At 34.9% G+C, this 22,606-nt stretch overlaps 1 protein-coding gene across 3 annotated transcripts in view; it reads left to right on the top strand.

Moving 5' to 3' along the window:
* The window catches only part of LOC117343900, a 100,316-nt gene that overhangs the window by 34,274 nt on the left and 43,436 nt on the right, over positions 1-22,606 (top strand). The window contains exon 1 of one of the 3 annotated variants that reach the window (XM_033906455.1): positions 6,854-7,366. The exons of the other annotated variants lie outside the window; for them this stretch is intronic. The gene's annotated coding sequence lies outside the window, so the exon portion shown is untranslated. Of the gene's footprint in view, positions 1-6,853; positions 7,367-22,606 lie in introns of those variants that run through there. 3 annotated transcript variants of the gene reach the window in all.

Below are 22,606 nucleotides of genomic sequence, written 5' to 3'. Positions count from 1 at the left end.
TATGTATTGAAGTGGTCGGTATATATTGAAGTGGTCGGTATGTATTGAAGCGGTTGGTATGTATTGAAGCGGTTGGTATGTATTGAAGTGGTTGGTATGTATTGAAGTGGTCGGTATGTATTGAAGCGGTTGGTATACATTGAAGCGGTTGGTATGTATTGAAGCGGTCGGTATGTATTTAAGTGGTTGGTATGTATTGAAGCGGTTGGTATGTAATGAAGCGGTCGGTATGTATTGAAGTGGTCGGTATGTAATGAAGCGGTTGGTATGTATTGAAGCGGTCGGTATGTATTGAAGCGGTTGGTATGTATTGAAGCGGTCAGTATGTATTGAAGTGGTCAGTATGTATTGAAGCGGTTGGTATGTATTGAAGCGGTTGGTAGGTATTGAAGCGGTCGGTATGTATTGAAGTGGTCAGTATGTATTGAAGTGGTCAGTATGTATTGAAGCGGTTGGTAGGTATTGAAGCGGTCGGTATGTATTGAAGCGTTGCTATGTATTTGTCTGATGATGATGTGTAACTGAGGATACTTAAATGTCACGGACTCAGTCTGATGGTTAATGATTTAATGTACAAACAGGTGTGGGTATGTTGTATTCACCGATGTATGTAACACAACATCTGTAGGGAGGTTATAAGGTCACTCGTCAGTTGTCACTTGTCAGCCATTTTATTTGTCACCCAAGTTTCATTGTAGATCAGTAGGGTCATATTACAACAACATTTCCTCAGTTTTCAATCCCGTCTGTTCGACAGGCCATTATAGAGAAATTCAAGACAGCTTGTTCTTGTTTTGTTACAATACTTTTGTTCTATATTTACGATAATGGTCAAGGTTAATTTGTCTGTCATCATAACAGGTTTTGTCCACACCAATTAATTAGTAATACAGGAAAACTAGTATATTGATGTCAAACTCCACTGGGGATCGAACCCATGACCTCCAGCTTGTGGCATCCTCTGCTCTTACTGATCAAGCTAAAGGGAAATTCCCTCCAGCGAGAAGCTAGTAGGCAACTGTCCTAGTTATCACTAGACTTTTTTACATTTGAATCTTCGATGTTCAATATCTATAAAGAGAATTAAATTTCATTTGGGAATAAAAAAAAACATGTTTGAAACCGTTTTACAGATATCATCCTGGATCCTGACATAGTAATACTACAGATGATTTCTTTGATTTGTGTTTAAAGTACGAATTTGAAACTACATATACAAAGAAATGTTAATATCGTTATCATTTAATAATGTTATCTGAATTCATGTAGAAACAGTTGATATACAACTTTCATATTGTACATGCAGTACCAGTATTTCTGTTATTCAAGCCCCCATGTTTCACCAGCATGGCTTAATTAGGAAAATTCCTAAAAAAAAATCCATAGGATTAGTATTTAAGGATAAAATCTAAGTTTAAGGTACTCTCCTTAAGTTTTGTAATTCTTTTCCAAGGAAAATTTTAATTAAGCAATAAATTCAGGATTGAATTGATTCAAGTGTTGTTGAAGTGTGATGATAAATATATTACTCCACAATGTCCGTCTATAAACCATAAGTTTACTTCCATCGTTTCAATAGATTACACACATGCTATCAATTGCTTACAGATTTGTACAATATAAACTGTTATGTTAGTAATCCATTGATTTTAGATATGATGTTCTCGCTTTCAGACAAGATTTGGTTGATTTGAGGTGAACATTGATTTTTGATATGATGTTCTCGCTTTCAGACAAGATTTGGTTGATTTGAGGTGAACATTGATTTTAGATATGATGTTCTCGCTTTCAGACAAGATTTGGTTGATTTGAGGTGAATTAACACTGTTCTGTGAGGATGTGTTACTCGAGATCAAAGTTTTAATATTCAGCAGGCGTACATTGCATCTCCATCACTGCATGCATGGCCATGTTTTATCAATGGTCCAAATACTACAGGCTGTCTGTATTAAATTAAACATTTCGGCTGCTGTATTGTGTTGAGAACATGTAATAGCTCTTGGTGCTGATCATGATCATGAATTATGTTTTTTTTAAAAAGCATTCTTACATGAGCAGTAGCTGAATGAATACAGGTGACAAAAGCTGAGCTAGGATACATTTTAACCAAATGGTGAAAACATAACTTTTGTTGTTAATTCATAAAAAAATTGCCCACGGCCAGGGCATGTGTGGTGAAAAGCCTGACCTTCGACCTTATCTATAGAGCTCTGGACTTCATTTGGTTGTGATAAACTGGCCCTAGTCTCTAAAATATTGAAATTCGAAAAGAAAAATGATAAAAATAATTTTGATCTTTGAGACCTGTCTAGGAAATATAGGTTAGTATTATAGTGTTTTGTTAGACAATTTAAAAAAAAAATTGAAAGCTTGTTAGCCAGTCTATGAATTTGAGTTCATACTTTGTTTCGTGTGATATTTCAGGAAAGGGGTGTCCATATATATATATAGCTACCTATTGAAGGAATGTCCAAGTCCAATTAGCCCTCAGGAGAAAGCCAGTTAGTGGTAGACATTTTGTACATGTCAATCATAACCTCCATGAATGGAGAGATACACAGATTGTTGATTTAGGAACTTTTCATTCTAGCCATCCATCATCTGCCTTAAGTGTAATGGTATGACAAATTGGCCACAGCTGGTTATATGGGAGCTGTAAAGTCAGGCTGACCACCTAGATACATTCTAGGAGTCTGATTATATGTTTATATTCATGATCAGGAAGCAAAATGATGTAGATGCATTAAATTTTGTATATCTTTATTATTTAGAAAGAGCAGTTAAACCTGGCCATAATCACAAAATTCATTTGTATAGCAATACATTACTGAAAATCAGTACGCTGACCTGCACTCTGAAAGTCATCTTAGGTCTATGGAGTGTTTATATTGACAGGCCATAAAAGAGGCAACAATTCAAAGTTCAGCTCGCGATTTAATTTATTTAAAACAATCAAAGATTTTTAAGCTCTGGTTGATAGCTAGCTCTCTCTATATATATATATATAATTGTTGTTTGTAAACTTTTTAATGCAATTTACAAAATCAGGAAAGCTGCTTAAATGTTTAGCTCCATCGATGAGAATAAGTAAACCTGTGATGTACTGGGGTCCTGTATATGAAGTGCTTTGATAATTAAAGCTTGGTATTGAGGACACATTTTTAAGTGACAAACATAATACATTATAATCTACATATACAATACAGCAAACTACTTCCTTGAAACTGACAAGAATTTAAGTGCAAAAAATTTGAATATGAAATTAATACCTTATGAGATATGAATATTCATATGAAATCTAATAACTGTTTGGGTCATGTGTTTAATTGTGATTTCGGCTCTGTCAGGGTCTGTAAAACATGTGGTGATACATTGATAGTATGATATAATTAGTATGTAACAAGTTTCCTGGTGTAATTCACCCAGATCTTCATGTATCATAATCACAACAATTTCAGGTGATATAAAGCACCTGTCGAACGTTTAAATATCCCCTCATAATTACATTGATTTACTTTATAAAAATGTGAAATGAAAATCAGTTATTGTTACGGAAATGAAAATAAATGTATGGCATTTTGATTATAACTACACCAATTGCGTCTTCCATCAACCTTGATAAATGTGACAAGGGTTATGTTAAATTATATCCAGTTATATGACTTAAATTACAATCCAGGCTACACTTAAGACAAGTGTTGTTCTGTGGTAATTCATGGAACATAAAAAACACACAGGCATGGGTGAATGTTTTCAGTACGAAATTCAATATTTTAGAAATGATTTCCTGGATATTATGTCTATGAAAAACCAGCTATTTTAGTATTTTAGGAAACATGATCACCCATGATGAGAAGAAGTTGTTCAACATGGGAATTATGATATATTTAGTTAGGGGTAAAAATATGAGTAAGTTAGATAGGAATGCCTCTTGTAAGTCAATGTAATATATAGTTAGCCATATGGTTACAGCAATTTCATAAAAGTCAGTAAGCTTATTTATATTGTAGACACTACTGAATGCCTCCTGTTTATTAGATTAGTCGTGACCAAATGATCCGACATTGTATGTACATTTATACGCTTAAATATTTCTGATCGTATTATTACACACACTCTGTATATATCCCATTGTGGACCCGAGCTCTCGTTACTAATTCTTATAGTGGTAAGTAGGTAGGTATGATATGGCGGACAACCAGCCTCATTGTGGTTTAATCGCGACTTAAACATCGGTTATTTCTGGTATTTACCTATTACATGCCTTTAATAGCCCGACAAATGAGATTGGAATTCTGAGACAGAAACCAGAGGGTTATAAAGGGCCTCTCTATAAGTCAGTGATATAACCATGTAGTACAATTTGCTCAGTTGGCTTGTAATTTATATAATAAAGAAATAATGTTTCGTCAATTCTAAAGAATGTTGATGACAGCATAAAAATAGATCTTTTGTATGAAACGTGTTTAAAAAATTATACACACATTTTGTTATCGATCAAATTCTCATTATAGTCATGGTCAAACAAATGTTTTGACTGAGGTTCTTGTCAAGACAGTTTGATGTCTTTTATTTGTACCCCTGTAGAATGAATTATGCTAATGTCAGCCTTGACTTAAGGCCGACTCTAATTTGCAGAACTGTAAAGTCACAAGTTAGTTTATTAACGACACGTACTCTTTCTGAAAATTTTCCGATCAAATATCTGTTGGAAATGTTATGATAAAGCGCTTACTCTTGATTGGTTCTCGGTAGAAAATTTTGTATTGTTATTCAGCTGAGAGTGTTCTAGATGATTAGGCAGTGTGATTATATGAACAAAATTGTCCCTGCCCAAGGTCCCCTACGTATACCCTGCAGATATATTTAGCAGCTGGCATTCCTCAAGGTCACGTTCTAGTGCCTTTGCTTTTTTGTTTCTGATTCAGTTTTTTTATCATTGTTACAGCATATTTATAAATATGTTAAAATTTCAAAATCTCAAAAAATAAAAGGTCTAAAGGGTTATAAGTGTATGGCCAGGATCCTGATTAGACGGAGGAAGTTAGGGGTTCTATATAGTATCAGGTAGAGAGCTGATCAATTACAATGATGTATATTGTGTATTGTCAGCAAGGGGTTTATTGTATTCTTATATGAACAGTGATCTAGATCTGACATTTTGATTAATTTGATGATATATCTAAATCCTCTGACCTTTGACTAAATACACACACCGATCAAAGCAGAGACAATTAACCTATATATACAGTCAAACCTCGATGATTCGAACTTCGTTGATTCGAATTTCTCGCTGTATCGAACTTTTTGCTTGGTCCCGAATTTTCTCACTATATAACACTACTAACGAAACTATGTATGATTCGAATTTTTATAAATCGAAGTTTTCGATGTATCGAACTTTTTTCATGACCCGTTAGCTATGATATTATAGGTAATTGACATCTCATGATTCGAACAAAAAAATTACCTGTACTGACCACTGGACAGGTGTTTGTCGTGACCCCTGCGGCAAGATTTCACACCTCTCCCCCAAATGCCCTGACTGACAATAGGGATAACGATAGCGTGTGTTGTCACTCCCGGTCATGGGGTTTATTAATAATCAGATCAAATTGATAGATAAAAAGTGTATTTAGAAGCCATGACATTTAATCACTCCGGTAAAACATTTCGGTAGTCGTCTCTGATAATCTCCGCCGCCATTGAAATCAGCGTTCGGTGAGTAAATTTTACGGAACTGTAAAACAACCGGACCATTTTTAAACACAAACAATTAGCGATGGCTTCACTCATATTCAAAGTGTCACGTTTCAAACTTATACATAAATATCCAAGTAAATCGATTATTTGTCATTCAATCATGCATTCTCCAACCGATCGGCATTCCGTATTTTATATGCACATAACGTAAACGCACGTGTCTTTAGCAGAAAAGCCTAACGACTTACGTAAGTGTGCATTGTATTTCTTTTGTTTTATCTGTTAAACGCGATATAAGTGTTTTGTAACCGATACATATTCTGTTTAATTATCAAGAAAACATCGATCTATTGTCAACCATGAATAATTCGAAGTCCCGCTGTATCGAAGTTTTTCTGTTAGTCCCTTGAACTTCGAAACATCGAAGTTTGACTGTATATACAATTTGTGTTTGCCATTCATCCTTATAAATGGGAGGGAGGCTCCTGATTTTGGACCCGAAAAATCTGTCAGTTAAATTGTCAGTAGAATATTTTAATTTGTAGAAATTCCATTAAAAAAAGATAAAGACTTTTTGAGTATATGATATAACAGGTTTAGTGTTCTAAGGTATTCGTAGGTCATGAGACGGTCTATAAATTGTTTTATCTGAAGCTTGAAAGTTTATAAAATTTCCCCATGAAAATTTCAAAAAGTTGGCAAGAATGTAATATATGAACATTTAATATGTTGCTTTCAATTGAAATGACAAAATATTCACAGAAGGAATATACAGTAAAAATTATAGATAAGGGAGTCTGTGATGCATTGTTAATGTGACATTTTGTGTGCAGAGGAATAATTGTACTTCTATATATATTTACCGTATACATGTATATATAGATTTATACCCCTCCAAGCACCATTAAGCATTTGTGTGACCCTGATTAGTTGGTGTCAGTCCTTGCCCTAAGGTATGGTGTAGGGCAGCCCTAATCTGTTACTACCTGTCCAGGTGTATGTATAGTTTTACCTGTACAGGTAGACCATTAATGAGGACTTGTCTGGTTTGTAATGTTAAAGGTTTCTGTATGATCAGACAGTACTGATATACCTGAGCTCATTCTTCTAGTACTACATAGTACTTCAGTCAGATCATAGGGTACGTATACCCAGCCGGTGAAAATAGAACGTGGATTGTATTGAACGGTTACCCTTAACCCTCGTCTAACCCCGGCAACAGAGAGTTCGGAGTTCCTCACCTGTAATTTGGATCCAACAGGTAGATGGTGGACCTAAATCAACAGCCCCGTTGAAATATTTGATATTAATTCTATGCAAATTTTATCCAGGTGAAAGTTTAACTTCCTTTTAATTGTCGCGGCAGTGGAAAACTGGATTTTAAAATTGTAAATTCTTTACGTGTGAAATCTAACTCACCTGTGTGAACGTTGGATGTTTACATGCAAATTCAGTTTTTTTCTCACCTGTTTTATTGTGAGTATTTGATAAAATACCAAAGTGTCATTGGTTGAAGTGTTTGATTGTGGTGGGAAGCGTGACAGAGTTTGTGGTACTAGATTATTAGTGGGACATATTGCCACAGGCCCAGCATGGATGTATACACACAGTGTTAACTGGATCGATTTGACTGTGATATTCTGGATATCGACTTTTAAAAAAGGTAAGTATACCAAGATATGGTTTTTAAGACCTACAAGTACATATATAGGTAACAATGTATTAATATTTTAGGGGGTCATAAAATCTCCCTTAATGCTTCGTCCACATTAATGTACTAGCCATTTGTAATGTTACCTGTTGATCGAAGGATAGATTGACTATGTTTATGTATGTCTCAGGGCCCAGATGTATGGGTTGTACTAAGGTAAACCGTATTCAATCTGGGTATAAAACTGTTATGGTTATATATACACTAGCTATGAGTAGACTTAAGTCCAGTATAGTTGAACAGTGGAAAGGATCGGCTTGATTCAATTTATATTAGATTGTGATTTGTTGTTAGTATAGACTTGGTGATCAAAAGGCTGTAACTGATATAGAGAATTTATATACAAAAACAGGTTAAACATTAAATCTGTTCTCTTATATAAAAAAATCAATTGATATTACAAAGCTAGGAAATTATACATAGCATGGAGCTCTATTTTGTGGACAGTTGGTTTAGCAAGAAGCATTTCCAGGTCTGTGTTGCTTTTCAGGGGCTGTGGGGGGGGGGTGAAGGGTTGTACCCCAGTACAACAATATAATATCAATGTATTCTGACAGGTATGGGAATGCAATAACCTGCAAATTGTTTACGACCAATACACTTTGTAAAGGTGTGAATTCGCTGTCCGGGCCTCCCCTGTATTCATGTACCTGTATGGCCAGCATTGTTACCGGTTTCGGTTATTTTGACCCCCGAGGGGCCAAAACACCCCAATTAGTTCTAATGGATGTTAAGAGGGGACAACAACAAAGCGCGCTCACTACGACACACAGGAGAGTTCAAAAAGTAACAGAAATTCGATTGACACCCCCTGATTATATCTGCGAACACAATCGTATGATTAACTGTTCACATGCCGGCAGAGATTTAAAACTTTTGACAACTTTATCTACTTAGTCTGGTTCTAACGTTTCACACAGCGAACATTTAAAGTACATCCCTGGGGGCCGCTAAGAAAAAAAGATTTAGAAGACATTTTAATTCTGTCAGGTAGATTCCGTGACTGTCCCATCACAATGACAGTCTGACTTATATGAAGTCTCCCTCAGTGATTTTATAAGGTTACATCTTCGTGTTTGAATTACTATATTTGGTTTAATATTTCATAATGTCTTTATTTTGTGATATCAGACAGAGACATAGGTCTTCGTGGCTAAAACGTGAGATCACACCTAATGTATTTATTGTACTTTGGATTTAAAGTACATTTCCAATGAAGTTTTATCACAAACACACCCTGGACTTCTGTTTTACGGATGTTTTCTGTACTTCAGTGTTTTATCAGATTCTTAAAAGATCTTAAGAAGAAAACACACAGTAAGATCCTGTTGTAACAGTACGCGTACGTAACTCAACAATAGTTTTATAACATAAGTACATTGAATAATTGTTAACGTAACGGCTTCATAATTGATATGTATTTCTTATATCCTTTTAACACCGGCACACATGCTGTTTAAAATGCATTTGTATCTGTCATGTTTCACAAGGGTGCTGATTCAAATTACAGATATATGTACAACATGTTATGTCCCGGATTGTCTAAAGTTCAAGGTTCTGCCGTACCTATAAACATGTATATAGCTTAATCACCATAACAAGCATTGTAAACTTAACCATAGGCTGAATCAAATTTTCAAATTATGAAAAATTCATTTACGAGAATTTTTTTTAAATCATCATTTATTCTCATGGCTTATTTTTGTTAGTCATCACTGCTCATTTTGCAAATCTTGGAGTTTATGAAAAATGAAGATGTCGATTATAATGTTTTTCTTTAATACGTACCTGTAATGCATTAATTGAAAAGGTGAATGATTCTAAATAAACAACATGGAGAGACATAACGATCCATGTGTAGCGGGACTGGACTGGGTCGATCATCGGTGACCAGGTAGCTCAATTGGTAGAGCATCCGGCTAGTGTTCGGAGGTCCCGGGTTCGAACCCCGGTCTGGCCGCTACATTTTCTCCTCTCCTGTTACAAAATTGGCGCCCAACTAAAATACCCACGGTGGTGGTATAAGGGTCTCGTGTGTCTTCGAGGGCGAAGACTTGGAAAAAAGGAGGGAGGTGTGTAGCGGGACTGGACTGGGTCGATCATCGGTGACCAGGTAGCTCAATTGGTAGAGCATCCGGCTAGTGTTTGGAGGTCCCGGTTTGAACCCCGTTCCGGCCGCTACATTTTCTCCTCTCCTGTTACACTTGTACATTTTTACAGCTTTTTTACCAGACATCATTTACATAACAACTGTAAAAATGGAGGAGGAATGTCACACAGCTGTATCATAATACATATTTTCCACTGAATTTGTTAAATAAAAGAAGCAATTTTCTTGATTGTAAATTCCTCAGATCTGTCCTTAAAAAGCAGTGTCATAGTTACATGTCCATCCCTTTGATTGAGAAATACCACATACCATTAACATTCCACGTTATTATCTACCGTAATAACTATACCAGGAGTTTGATGATTGGGGAAGTTTTCACTCTGTAGTAACTTTGTATTGGGTCGTTTTTTTGTGACGTGAATTCAGTCTCGATCGTTACCTGTGAACATTGTTGCCACAGTTTGTATTTCTTTCTACTTGACTAGTCATGTAGGAGATGATGAATTTGTTTTAAACTCGACACATCAGATAATGGGTTATTTTTTTTTATGTTGGGTGCAGTTCTGTGTGAAAGAGCTTTTGACAAATAATGAAATGTTGACCCTAGAGGTTTCAGTAGGAAATATGTTCCATCCAGATAATACTTTTAACTCTGGAATGACCTCCATATAGTACTGTTAAAATAATTATAAAAGTTTATAAATAGTTGTACTTTTAAGGTTAAAAAGTCTCTAAAGTCATTTTAACCCATTAATTTATGTATAATTTATGAATCAAATATGATCGGGATAGAGTTAGAGAAGCCAAGCAGGTTGAGACAGTCAGCGGTAGAATAATGTTTCGGTTTGATCATTCTAGGACAATTTGTGCCAATTAGAGCAAAGAAAAATGTTTGTATCTAACAAAAAGAGTCACCATATCTATGTAACTTTCTGTCATAACATCATTTAAAGGTTTACAACTCGTTCAACATTTATTGAGTGCCCCACCTTGCTTATCATAGATCTCTGTTCCCCTAATCTTCCTGGAACATCATCAATCAATCATGTCGGATCTCTTCACTAAAAATAGATATCACAGGTAAAAATTAGATCCTAAATTACCTTTCTTGTTTGAACACTCTAAATATATATAGACTATGGTTGAGATAACTAAAATACGCCAAGTAAGCTAATCATTACTTATTATGACCTGACCCTAGGGAATTGCTAAGTTGATATAATCTGAATAAGTAGGTATGTAGACTATTACTGGACAGTATATATGCATAGAATATATAATTTTTTTGACATTACATGGTGGAGGTCAAGGTCATATGCGTTTCCTTGTATCTTTTGGGGATCAGGGCTGGGGGAAGGTCAGGCTAGGGGTGGCAGTATAGTATTAATCTTTATGCCACCCTGATTCCTACATCTGCTGCTAATGTTACCACAGGGCAAAGATAAGCTGGCCAGGATCAGATAGTTGTTATCTCCCCTGGTGATGTCACTGTGTGTTGGTAGAGGGAGTTTGTGTGATAAAACATGATGAAAATATCTTATCTCCATGATCCATACCCCAGAGGAATATTGTGGTGGCTCTCAGCTAGGGCTTAAAAACAAATTAGTTGACTTTCAATCATTTTGATCTTCATTGTTTTAATGTGAAATTATCCATTACAGAACAGAAGAGCAGATGTATTTATAACAATGATTATCAGCTTTATTTTATGGAGATTTTCACTTTCGTCTGAAACAATGATCAATATTTATAGGAGCAGGGGTTGGGGATGACAAAAATGCATGTCCTGTCTGCACACCAATATTTCTTAACTTACAAATCAAATTCCTTAAGTTAGAATTTTCTATAAGAATTAAAACATTGCAATACAGAACATAAGAAGGTTCCTTATCTAAGATATTTTCCCTTAAATTCTGTAATGCTTTGCTACAGGAAATTTTAAGTTCAATAATTTCCATAAGTTATAAAAGAAATATTGATGAAACCGAGGGGCCTGGCCAAAGTTTGCAATATATAGAGGCTACTCAGTATTCTTATGGGTGATTCTTATACTATGAATGAAATACATTCCATGCCAGTATTAATGGTTTAATTTTATCTTAATCTCTAAATAATTCCACAAGTAAATGTGTCTGTCTATTTCTGTCATTTCCTGTTGAGGACAAAAGCCGAATTCTCCTCTGTATGGCTAATGTGTCGGGAGACATGATTAAAACTTGTGTTTGTTTACACTGCGATCAAGTCCTGGAGAGGACAAACAAAATGGAGGATTCAGACAACAAGTGTAGGTGTTGACAGAGATTTTGGCAGGAAGGTGATTTATTTCTTGTCTGATATCATGTTGGTTCTGTAAACAAACGTGTAAATCTTCAAGAAATGGTGACCAGGAATTGATAATGGATCTGGAGACCGTTTGTCCTGTGTTCATTCAGTAAAGTTCAACTGAGGTCTCTGGGTTCAATGGAAATGTATGTCATTTATGATTCATCAAGTATTTCTGTTTATATTTAGCATGGATTCGTTTGGAAAGAAACCCGGATCTTTGTCTGTCTGAAAAGATAGGTTTTTACATAACATCTTAAACCTTTACTTTGGGTGAATGACATCTGAAATATTACAAGTGTCCCCTGCATATACAGTATAGTGTGAATTTCTGTAAAAAATTAGAAATAAAATTAAATGGAATTAAAATAAGCCTTTGTGCATTATAGTTTTGTGATATTAATACCAACTTTCAATAATAAGAACTTAATATAATACAAGAATTGGATTAATATTTCAAGGGGATGTATGGGATTTGGTTTTGTGTCATTCATTAATGTCTGATCAACAGCTATGGTCATTAAGGAAGGATACAGCGGTATATGAGATAGTTCAGGGTACCAATGATTTCAGTTAACGATGCTGCATGTCAACTGTGTCTTCATAATTGAGGTTGAGTGATAATAGTGATATTGGACTTCTGAACTGTTTAACTATTGTACCTTGAGAAGGAAATGTAAGTATAACACCTGTGATATATTTGTTGTCACCTTGTTTGGTAATAAGACTTTTTCTATTGTGTCTGTTATCAAAAGACATCTGTAGATACTGTATGTATCTTTTGATGTTCTCGTCAACTCCGTAACACCTGAACAGAAAATAGCACATCCTGTTTGACAATAGTAGGAAATCTGAGAATATCCTGTAGCTGTCTTTAGATATCCTGTATATTGTGGCTATTCCTATCCCATGTCTCATTCACACGGTCCTCGACTATGGAAAGTCCCATGATCCTACAGATATAGACATTCGTAGAACTATACATCGTAGGCTACGTCAGCTGAAGGGAAAGTTACACATCTAATAGGATATAGATATGGTACATGGATATATACATATCACAGCTGAATTAAGTAAAACATGTTTGCTGGACATTTATAACAAGATTCACCTGCTGGGTCTAACTGATAGCTGCTACAATACTGGTAAGTGCATGGATTGTTGACAACTTAATTATACATTGAATATGAACTGTTAATAAGAATATCCTATAGAAACGTTTTACAATAATTTAATGTCGTTTAGAGTAACTAAGGTTCAGAAATACTGGTGGTTATGTGCTAAAACTATATCTTAAGAATAGCATTTCTTTTATAACAATAAAATGTGTTGAAATGAAATGAAAGTACAAACTTATTGGAGCATTTATGGCAATTAAAAAGCAAATGATCATGAGAGTGAATATTTGAGGATGATATAAATTCATAGAATTCTTTACTTAGATCTATACATACCTACATATTTTTACAGGTGTGTACATACTGGTACATTGTAATGTGTAATGTACCGTAAATGATAACAAGTATTTACGCTATCTAACACTGTAATCACCAAGTAACACATACCTTGGCATATTTGTAACACTTACTGTAATTTAATTATATATAGAGTCAATCTGTTGAACCCTCTGGACAAAAAGCTGGTATGGCAAATATTTTTATGGTAGAGTGTAGGTATGAATTGCCTTCAATGCAATTCAAACATAAAACAAAAGAAAACAATATAATGACTTAAACAATACTATACAATAATAATTGTGAAATCAGGGGAGATAATTGACAGTAACACAAGGGAGATAATCCTGTTTTATTACCAGTAGGCCAGTAGGAATGAGGAATATTTTATAGCATACCCCGGTAGATCAAGTAATTTTTTCATACAATTTTATGAAAGATAAAACTATTGAACTTAAATGTATATATATATCCACATTACTAAACCAGGGTTAAAATTAGGGGAGGTAATGTACTCTTTTTCAAGGGAGATAATTTTGACTTGTGTCTTTAGTAATAGAAGTAATAGAAATTACCAATTCTTTATGGGACAGCATAATTCTAAAATACGATAAGTGCATTGTTTTGCACTTTTTAGACCAACCAATATTACTTAAAAGTATATTTCAAAACTGTTTACACAATCTGGGGAGGCAATTGACATTTTTGCAAGGGAGATAATTCTGCTCTGTGTCAATGGAGGCATGGGAAATATTTTGATGGGTGATCAGGATCCCTTTTTATGATAGTCTGACTGTTCCATGAATGGCCAGCTGTTGATATATAACCTAATCTGAAGTCAAGTGAGTTCATAGATTATATGTCAGGAGAAAATGTGGATATAAATATAACATAGATTTACTGGACCATATATCCAGTGATTTTAGGGTATATCACCACCATGTGTTAAACACTTTCAGTTTCCCTGTACAGATATGTAAATACAAGGTATACCTATATAGAGTGGAGACTATAGATAACTTATCCACTGTTTGACACTCTGACAAGTGATACCCTTAGTTAAGGATGGATCGAGATCAGCTCCAGTTTGTGTTTGGATCATATCAATTTTATCACCTATCAAAATATCTGGAATACTTTTCTGTACCTGAGATCTCTTTCATGCCCCTCACTGTATATTCCATATGGCACCACATTTAGCCAGATGTCCCTATCAACTTGCACAACTGAAAGGAACTGTCTATAAATAGCATCCACTTGGATAATTATCACAAATTTGTATTATGACCAATACAGTTATCATTTATAGTGTATGCATAAAATAATAAAACAAATGAATATAGTCATGTAGGATCCCCCCCCCCCCCCCCCCAAAAAAAAAACAAAAAAAAAAACTTTTCAACTTTTCCCTACCACAATATATCATTATTTTCTCTCCTTTATCACCAGTACTGTCATCTTTTATTTTTGTCTTTATTATTTTTCTTCCCATCTCACTCAGCTTTTCTGTCTTCCAATGCTTACTTTATTTCCTTCTAATTAAATCTCCCATTCCCACACACCTCCTCTTTATCAGTACATCCTTCTTCCATCCCTCCCCTATTACTCCCAGATCCCTCCCATCCTGGAGGAGGAGGAGGATGTGCACATATCCAGTGAGAAAGTGATAGTCAGGTTTGTGACCCCCAAACTTCTACACAGGGATCTCATTAACACCGCTAGGGTGTGCATATGTGACCCCTGACCCCAGATCACTGACTGCAGCTGCTGAAGTTCACAAGATGCTGAAAATATGTTATAACAATTTATCACAAAGAATCATCTCCCTTTGGAGTCCTGATTCGGTGTTGGTAAGGACATGCATAAGTAGAGATTTGGAAGGGAAAGCAGTCTTGTTATCCATCTTCTATATGGTGATCACATGTATACTCTGCCTGATATATCACTTAGAATTATCTCGGCCTATAGAGTCATAGATTTAACCATGGAAAAGACATTTGTAAGGATGGGACATATTAAACCATTGTAAAACTATACAGCCACAGAGTGTTGGGGATTTTCCCCAGACTTGTATTACACATTCATCAAATCGGTACAACAGATCTCAACAAATTGTTGGTTGTTCTGGGAGTGTGAGATTGAAGTTTTAAGTCTGTGACAGCTTGCCAGATTACCTACCAGTCAGAGGTCATAAGGTCTGGTGTCTTCATCAAGTTGTGTTGAAATATAGACAATGGAGGATTGGAAATCTGCTTTAGAATTGTACATATGGTAATATAAGTGTTATTGATCAGTAAAGTTGGGTGGAATGTATTTCTCATTTGTGTTGAGTACTGCAGCTCAACATCTCCAGGAGGCCAGGGCTAATGGTATTGTCTGAAAGTCTGGTGAGTACATTTTCTGGACATGTACAGCGTCCCCCGGCCAGGTCGGGTGAATAGAGTAACCTAGACACGGGTGAAAACTCTCATACAGGGGTGAACAGTGTCCTACAAGGGTATGTACAGTGGGTGTCTTGAGCAGGTGGAAACTCCTGTACACAGGAATGTAATGTTCCCCACATAGTACAGACTGCAGGCAATAACTAAAAGCTTATGTGTTCCCCTGAGGAAAAGGTGAAATTCCCTATACAGGGGTGAATACGGTGTTCCTCTGAGAAACTGGACAGCTAAACTTTAGTGTTCCCCTGAGAAACTAGACAGTAAAAAGTGTTCCCCTGAGAAACTGGACAGTTAAAATTGTTCCCCTGTGAAACTGGACAGTTAAAAGTGTTCCCCTGAGAAACTGGACAGTTAAAATTGTTCCCCTGAGAAACTGGACAGTTAAAAGTGTTCCCCTGAGAAACTGGACAGTTGAAAGTGTTCCCCTGAGAAACTGGACAGTTAAAAGTGTTCCCCTGAGAAACTGGACAGTTAAAAGTGTTCCCCTGAGAAACTAGACAGTTAAAAGTGTTCCCCTGAGAAACTGGACAGTTAAAAGTGTTCCCCTGAGAAACTGGACAGCTAAAAGTGTTCCCCCGAGGAAAAGGTGAAATTACCTATGCAGGGGTTAGGTAAGCTGAGGTTGCATTATATTAAAAAATGTCACTCTCCAGATTTTTTTTTTAATACATGTAGTATAGATTTTAGTTTTTTTCTGGTAAAACCAATTTTCATGATGCTACCATGACTTTACTTTGCAGTTAATATTTTAATTACATAATTATGGTAATGTATTAATAAAATGAAAATGTAGTGGTATATTGGTAATAGTTAAAAATAAAAATGGAAGTTTAAGAGGAATGATGGCATAGAGGAAGGGATTGCTGTTGAAAATAGAATAACAGTTTATATGCATCAGTTTACAGACTGAAATTTTATTACTGTGAAAATTTGAATTTATAATGATATTTGACCATTAAGTATATAGCAGGTGTATTTGTATGTCGTATGATATTTACTGACACCCAGTCACATCAATACAACTATACAGAAATAAGATAGGAGCTGTGTGCATGTGACGATGTTGACAGCTGTGTATCTATATACATATCAGTATAACAATATGCATATCATTTATCCTGCAACAATCAGATTTAAATGATTGAAGTATGAAATAGTAGGTATTGCATTGGTTGTAGATTTAAAGCATTAATATAGATGAAGTTTAAAATGAAAACGAAACTATTTTCAAGAGAAACATTATGGGATGTTATGAAAGAATGTTTATCTATATAGATATAATATTATATGGAAATAAAAGACTTTAATACTGATGTCATATACTGGAGACAGTTTTTTTGTACTCAATCCTGATTTGTCTACATTACGGAAGAAACAATTCTTATTAAGTACTGTCATAACTGGATGCATGCACTTAAAATTACATCAACAGTTCTCTGAGCAAAGGTTAAGGATAATTAAAAACATATTCATAATAGTATTGATACACTTTATCTTCAGGTATATTGAATGTACTATATCATGTCTGTACACATGCTGACAGCCCAGATATCTATATGTCTGTGCACATAATGACAGCCCAGATATCTATATGTCTGTGCACATAATGACAGCCCAGATATTGATTAACAGTATGATAATTGTTCTAATTAAGGTGTAAATCACTCACAATCTGACATCCCATCACCTGACCATGTGTATCACCTGAACATGTGTATCACCTGTAATTGATGAGGAGATGCTCCAGTGACCTACTTTCCTGAGAGTGTCTCTGGTTTCTATGGTGATCTATCATTGTCCAATTATACACTGTCACCATATATATGTGATCTCCATCCACAAGTCTTCCATCTTTTGTCACAGATCAGTGGAATGTTTCTCTAAATAATAGATTTAGGTTTAATAGTGGTTTGATTGGATTTTCTATTTAGGAAGGTGGTAGTTTATCTAAGATTGTCAACTCTATATTATACAGTAAATAAAGGTTCAGAAACTAATCACAGCTTTAGTAAAATGTAAGACTTCTACCAGGTATGTAATGAAGTTTATGCAAGTTGTAAATATGTTTTAATTAATAACACACTGTTTTGAGAGATGCAGGTTGATGAAGACTAAGGGAAGTTTTACTGTCATGATCTCATTTAGAAGTATTCCATTTCCATATTTGATAATTGAAGTCAGACATATTTGATGTTTGTTGAAATGCCTGGTGGTTCCCTGGTCACCGTGCATGCACCCTCCCTTTCATTCGAGATTGTAACTTTACCTGGATTTGACCTAGATTTATGGCGGATGTCGTCAATAAAGCAGAAGATGCTTTCAGGAGCCTCCAGTAACTTTTGTTTATATTTTTCTCTCGTAGATGTTAAATCAATATATTGACCTTCAGTTATGGTTTTGGTATTAAGTCTGTATTCTTTGTTGTATTTGTACTGTTTAACCTTCATTTGACAATTCCTTATCGCCATATACAGATATCAACCAGAAGAAAATTATAATCCAAACTGGGTACGTTTAGGGCTATTTTAGGGGGAGACAACTCTGATGTCATGTGTTCATTTATTCTTATATAAGTATTGTTGGAATTCCTGATTATCTTCCCTTCAGTTAATTATAACTTGATTTAGCAAAATAAACTCTAGAAAGTCTTTCCAAGTCTGTGAACATGGAACCAAAACTTATACATCTATCTTTCAAATGAATTAGAAACTGGGTACATCGACATGTGAAAGAGCATTTTATTGGGCCCATTCATTTGAAACAGTGAAAAATGAGTGGCACTTTGAACCATTTCAATAGGGAAAAATAAGACTAAGCAAAACTTTTAATTTGAGACTGTACATATATAAATTTGCGACCGCGTATATCAATATTCCTGCTTGAAAGCATAAGAAATTATATCAATGTTTAAAAGATTTGGAAGCTTTACCCCGAGAGGAATTTTATCACAGGAACAAGAAAAGGAAACATGTTTGAGTTGCATAGAGTTTATGTCACTGTCTAGGAGTCTGGCTGTGATAAATGACCTCGCACCTCCACAGTTGTTTGGGAGGAATTACTTACATAGGGGAACAGCCTGTTTGGCAGGTATGTCATGTATGTGGAACAGCCATTCTGGGTTAGAACAATGTTTGCATAGAACAGAATTCTTGTGTCAATGAGCTGGATCAAAGAATCTCGGCTTTCTACCATTGGAATGACAAAAATTGTCATAATTCTGGATCCATTTAGGAGATGAGTGATATGTCAGTGTTTTTATTGATATTGCTGAGTCACATGATAATCAGAGAAAAAATTTTATCTTCATGCCTCAAAAGAACCCAGATTGTTTGATAAATCTCAAGACTTTTAATTATGTATTTGCTCCCATGGGTTGTTCTCACTGAAGATTTAACTGAAGTAGAACCTTTTTTACCTGTAGTACACCTAAATATTGTAATCAATGTTTACCTGGGTGCATAACCTCCATTACCTAAACCCTCAATGAATTCCACTAAGTTTTCTGTAATTATGGGAGAAAATGGTCAGACTTAAATGCCACATTGGGACGGTCACAGCTTAAAACTTAAATTTAACCTGTCGTAAAACTTCGCAGATTAAACCCACTGTTAAAGTCTGGACCCAGAAATACTTGATGACTGTTTAATTTGATTGATACAAACCCTTATTTAGAAGATTAAGTCTATAATCAGGCTGTCTGTGTGTGTCTCTAAAGTAGTTAAAGCCAGCCACCATGGTTACAGAATATAAAATCTCTTGGTAGGTCTAATTTCTGCATAAGTATTTCAATTCTAAATAAAAAGGAATTTCAATGAATTATGGTTATTCCCATGGTTATTCCCATAGCACTTGGAAATTTGCTAGTCTGTATATTAGTTATGAAGATTGGGGAGTTTTCTATAAGAATCAGAGGTCTAAGAAGATGAAATTGAACATTAATGTGAGTATAAAATCTTCCTTTATGTCATACTATGAAACAATTAACTTAAAGCACTGCTAAACAGATATTTGTGGTTTCATAAATCAGGTATTACCATGATTTTGTTGAGAAATAAACAAGTTATTCACTTCATTTTAATGTAAATCATGATATTTTAATCTAGATTTAGCAAAATAAATTCAGTCCTGGCCTGATTTTACAACCTAGCTCAGTAATAGGTATTTTGAAGTTATTTTTACATACAGAACGTCCACAGAGTTTGCTGGAAGCTGTTGGAGTTATTTGAGAAAGATTATAGACAGATAGGGAGTCCCTGTTGTCTGTGTGATACACACAGGGTACTGATTATCTGTTTAATCCCTGGATACAGTATCTAACAAGTCTCTAAGTGTTTTTTTCCCCTTCCTCCTCAATTACCCTCCAAAGTATTGGCCAAAGACCAGATGCCACATTTTTATCAGTAATTTGTATACAATTCCTCAGAAATGGTGACTGGGAAGGGAGATAATCACAGCCTCTGTTTGACCCATAAATCTTACCGGGTGTAGGTACCGTACTGGACATTTATTGTTTTACAAAAAGCAAGTTGTACAGGATACAAATCTTGGCACAGAAAACAGTATTTTTCTGTCATAAAATATGCTTAATAATTTTCTCATTTTCAATTATGTATGCATTGTTTATTTTCCCCCAATTTTAGTCCTCAAAATGACCAAAATCCAAAACCAAAATCCAGCAATCTTTGTTCTGCAACCCCCCCCCCCCCCCCCCCCCCCCCTCCCCTTCTCCCCCTTAATTCCTAATCTATCCCAATTTTGAGCTAGGTTGTAATATTTCCCCAAAAATGGGCAGGATACACAGAGAGAAACAAGGGAGACAACACTGTTCTGAGGTTATGAAGTGAAACATGAGTAAGTAATTAATTGTTGTCTACAAAATCGTATTGTTTGTACCTGATGCCCTTGCTTTCAAAGAGTTATGTTATTGTCACAGTCAACCCAGTCATATTTATCTTGTCTTGAAAAAAGAGCAATCTGCTCTGACAATCTGCAGTGGCTGTCACTGCAGTACCGAGTAACACGAGTAACATTTATATGTTAGGTGCACTCAGGTCAAGGTCAGTGTGTCTTTAAGCATACCATAATAAAAACGGCAAAAAGGTACAGGACTGGAAAATTACATGCCAGCGCGATCATTATTTAGCTGTGGTTTCTCTCATGGCAGATCTTCAATTTATTATATATTGCATTGTTCACAAATCATTTAACCAGGTAAGATTAGAAATATAAAGAAAGAAATTATTAGACTAACTGGGTATCAAATTGCAGTAGATTGATTATCAATCTTAAAATTTCCAAGTATACAGTTTACTTTTCTGGAGATTTGATAAGTTTGTGGAAATTTCCACCAAGTAGACAGCTAGGTATATGAAAAATGAATTCTGGTGAAAATTACGAAATGCTGTTGGTTATGTGTTTGTAAAAAGGTATATATACACTGTGGCAAGATATTTATGAATGAAAATGAATGAATGAATGAATATTACAGTGATATTTCAACATTAAATGCTTTGTATGCCTGTCTCTACCGAGTCACATTTCACTTTAATTAAAACGCTGTTAAAAAAGTTATATCAATATATAACCCAAACATCCACATCAAAAACATAATTTTGATAACCATCATACCTACATACCTACATCCTGTATATTTATGGGTGTACGAAATGAACAATTTGATGGTGGATATGGAGATTTGACCTCAATATACAGAAACCACAGGAATATGTACTCAGGTCAAATAGCACGTTTTGAATTAGTGTTCATCCTACTTTTTATTTACAAATAATTAAATATAGTTCATTGGTTTATTCTAGGGTGAAATTTGACAAACATCCAAGTCGTGATAGCTATACATATAAGCTCTGCAACTGAAGCTGTGATCCTGTAGCTTTAAGGATCATGTGAAGGTTAGCACTGTAGTTATGTAATAAACTTTTACGCTTCAACTTTTACACTTTTGCAACATACATTGCATGTACATTTTTCTTTATAAACTTTAAATCATCCTGTGATAAAAAGTGTTATTTTTTATTGATTTTTGTTTTGTTTTTTTGAAGATCTTTTTTTTAACTCTTCAAGAAGTCTCACAACAATAAAAACATCTAGGACTCATTTTGTAAAACCTCATTTGAAAGTCCTTTAAAAAGATCCTACCTTAATTAAAAATTTGGAGTAAAATTAGGTATGGACTGGGACATCATGGGTTTGTATCTTAAATTAACTCTTGCATATAAAGCACTGTTTTTGTGTTTGTAAATTATTTGTTTTAAATTTAACATCATGCTTTATAATGAGAAAACAGTACATAGTACATTGGAGTGTGTGTGCTGGTGGGGGGATGAAATTAGTCGTTATAAACTGTCATATTTCATCAAATGTACAAATTCATTTCTTTCTGAAAAATTGTTTTCAAATTTGTTGCTAAAATTTCAATTTTCTTAAAAAAGAAACTAAAAAATAGAATTCTTAGAATAAAAATAAAAGTTTCCTTTCTCATGAATGTAATGATCTTACAATTATAAAAGGTGAGAAATTGTGAGGAAATACGACCTAAATTTGATTTTCTGAGCATTTAAAGATTCCCCAAACACATGCACTGTGAGTGATTCATTGTGTGAGGGGATGCACATCTTTACTGCAGCGCATGCGACACAATCTCCATCAATCTTCTCGGCATGTCAGCGCTGCTCCCCAGATAACTTGGTGTTACTGTTTTGGCAGTTCCTCAAACCCAGAGTCACGACTTCGATCTGCCGTTACATTTCATGGAAACTCCATCATCTTGTTACAAAACCTTAATTATTTCTGAATTAGAATGATTATAATATGTGCACATGAGTAAAAATGATGCTGTATATATATA

This window comes from Pecten maximus, chromosome 15 (genome assembly GCF_902652985.1).
Source record: "Pecten maximus chromosome 15, xPecMax1.1, whole genome shotgun sequence".
In the NCBI taxonomy this organism is placed as follows: Eukaryota; Metazoa; Mollusca; class Bivalvia; order Pectinida; family Pectinidae; genus Pecten; species Pecten maximus.
This window is presented reverse-complemented; position numbering and strand designations above follow the sequence as displayed.